The 2,830-nt window shown below is 38.2% G+C and overlaps 1 pseudogene; it reads right to left on the reverse strand.

Moving 5' to 3' along the window:
- Positions 1–1,525: 1,525 nt before the first annotated feature.
- On the reverse strand, positions 1,526–1,816 carry LOC112305590 (protein transport protein Sec61 subunit beta pseudogene; annotated as a pseudogene).
- Positions 1,817–2,830: the final 1,014 nt, after the last annotated feature.

The raw sequence follows: 2,830 nt of genomic DNA on the forward strand, positions 1-2,830 counted from the left end.
AGAGAGACACTAATATCTGTATCTCTCTCTTCCCCCTCTCTCAAAAAAAATCAATAAACATATCCTTAAGTGAGAATTAAAAATCATTTTTTAATGGGCACAGGACTTAAATATGTATCTCTCAAAAGAAGCTACACAAGTGGCCAAAAAGGACAGAAAAGGGTGCTCAGCATCACTGATCATCAGGAGAATGCAAATCAAAAACCATAATGAGATGCCACCTCACACTCATTAGGATTGCTATTATTTTAAAAATAACAAGAAAGAAAAAAACAAGAGAGAGAGAGAGAGAAGAAAGAAGAAAGAAAGAAAGAAAGAAAGAAAGAAAGAAAGAAAGAAAGAAAGAAAGAAAGAAAGAAAGAAAGAAAAGAAAAGAAAAGAAAGAAAGGAGAGAGAGAGAAAGTGAGAAGGAAAGTGAGAAAGCAAAAAAGAAATTAACAAGTTTTAGCAAGATGTGGAGAAATTGGAAAACTTGTGTCTGCTGATGGACATGTAAAATGGTGCAAACACTATGGAAAATGGTGTGGCATTTCCTCAAAAAGTTAAAAACAGAATTACCATATGATCCGGCAGTTCCACTTCTGGGTATATACTCAAAAGACGTGAAAGCAGAGGATCGAGCAGGTATTTGTATATCCATGTTTATAGCCACATAATTCACAATAGCTAAAATGTGGAAGCAGCCAAAGTGTCCATCAATGGATGAATGAATGAACAAAACGTGGTATCTACAAAGAGCCTTAAAATGGAAAGAAGTTCTGACACATGCTACAATATGGATGAACCTTGAGGACATCATATGTATAAGTTAGAGTTCTGCAGAGAAAGAAAACCAACAGGATATATGCTTATATCCTGACAGATTTATTTTTAAAATTGGCTCATACAATTATGGAGGCTTGGTGAATCCAAAATCTGACGGGGTGGACTGGCATGCTGGAAACTTGAGGAACGGTTGTAGTTCAAGTACTAAGTCTTTCTGCTGGCAGAATCTCTTCTTTCTCTGAGGATATCACTCTTTGTTCTGTTAAGATCTTCATCTGAATGAGTGAGGCCCACTTGAATTCAAACCAGAAAAGTTGACATTCATGCTGCCTGTCTCTACCAATATAAGTAGAGGCAAGGATTGAATCTTTATGGTGCTTTATTCAGATGCTGGCAATCTGGAAAGATGGAAGATTATGTACCCTCAAAAACTGTCTTAACATCTCATCCCAAGCTGACCTTTCTTTTTTTCAAATCATTTATATAGATATATATTTTTATACATTCATTTACATTTATAATATAATATATATTATATATTTAATTCATTTATAAAATGAATTAAATGAATGAATTAAAAAGTTTTATAGCCATACAAAAGACTGATTCCCTAAAATCAATTCTCATTAAGGTCCCTGTAAAACAGTAAGCTTTCAGAAAATTTCTTTTTCATGAACAGAAAATCACTGTGCTTTTGGTCCAAGATATATTGGGGGGTTTTTTCCTTCTTCGGATGACAGACAGATGGATGTAGCCAAATCTATGAATAAGTGTACTTGCCCCAAATGTGCAACATAAATACAGAAATGATGAATGGAAGACTCATAACCAATACTGGAACTGGGCCAACTTTGAGACCAGGCAAATCTTCCATGTAGAAGTGCCACATCCCCCTAGTGCCTGCTGAGGTCATGCAGCCTACACTCCTTGTCCCACAGCTGGCGTTTTTCCTCTAATGGACCATGGAACCTGCCACCCCGGAAGCTACTGCTTTACTGGGAGAGTGTCCTGAGGAGCCCACATTAGTCCCACTGGGGGTCGGACCAGGCATGTTGGAAACTGCATGGTGTCAGGGGACCGAAATAGATGACTGGGAAGTGCTGGAGCACTCAAAGGACCTGCAGCTGGAGAATAAATTATATTCTATTGTTTATGCTATTACAGTTGTCCCAGTTTTTCCTCCTTTGCCCCCCTCTACCCAGCTCTGGCACTCCCTCAGGCAATCCTCACACCATTGTCCATGCCTATGGGTCCTGCATATATGTTCTCTTGCTACTCTATTCCTTATGCTGTACTTACCTCCCCATGACTATTCTGTAACTACCAATTTGTACTTCTTAATCCCTTCCCATCTTTCACCCATGCCCTGACCTCCCATCTAGCAATCATCAAAATGTTCTCTGTATCTATGATTCTGTTTCTTTTCTGCTTGTTTATTTTGTTTGTTAGAATCAATTGTGGGTAGATATGTATTTATTGCTATTATATTGTTCACATTTTCCTTTTAAAAAATATTTCTTCTTTGGATTATTTTTTACAGGTTTTATTTATTTATTTTTGCAGAGAAGGGAAGGGAGGAAGAAAGAGAGGGAGAGAAACATTGATCACTTGCCTCTTGCACGCTACCATCCCAGCACCTGGCCTGCCACCCAGGCATGCACTGCAACCAGGAGTCAAACAAGCAACCCCTTGGTTTGTAGCCTGACGCTCAATCCACTGAGCCACACCAGTCAGGGATGTTCACATTTTTCATCTTCTAAATGATAGCTTTGCTGGGTAGAATAATCTCAGTTGTAGGTCCCTGCTTTTCATCACTTTCAATTTTTCCTGCCAATCCCTTCTATCCTGGCATTTCTTTTGAAAAATCCACTGACAGTCTTATGAGAGCTCCCTTATAAATAACTAAGAACATTTATCTTGCTGCTTTTAATATTCTTTCTTTGTCTTTAAACTTTGCCAACTTAATGATGATGTATCTTGATGTCGGCTTCTTTCAGTTCATCTTGTTTGGGACTTTCTTCACTTCCTGGACTTGCATGTCTATTTCCTTCACCAAGTTAGGGAA

The sequence above is a fragment of the Desmodus rotundus genome, chromosome 3 (assembly GCF_022682495.2).
Source record: "Desmodus rotundus isolate HL8 chromosome 3, HLdesRot8A.1, whole genome shotgun sequence".
In the NCBI taxonomy this organism is placed as follows: Eukaryota; Metazoa; Chordata; class Mammalia; order Chiroptera; family Phyllostomidae; genus Desmodus; species Desmodus rotundus.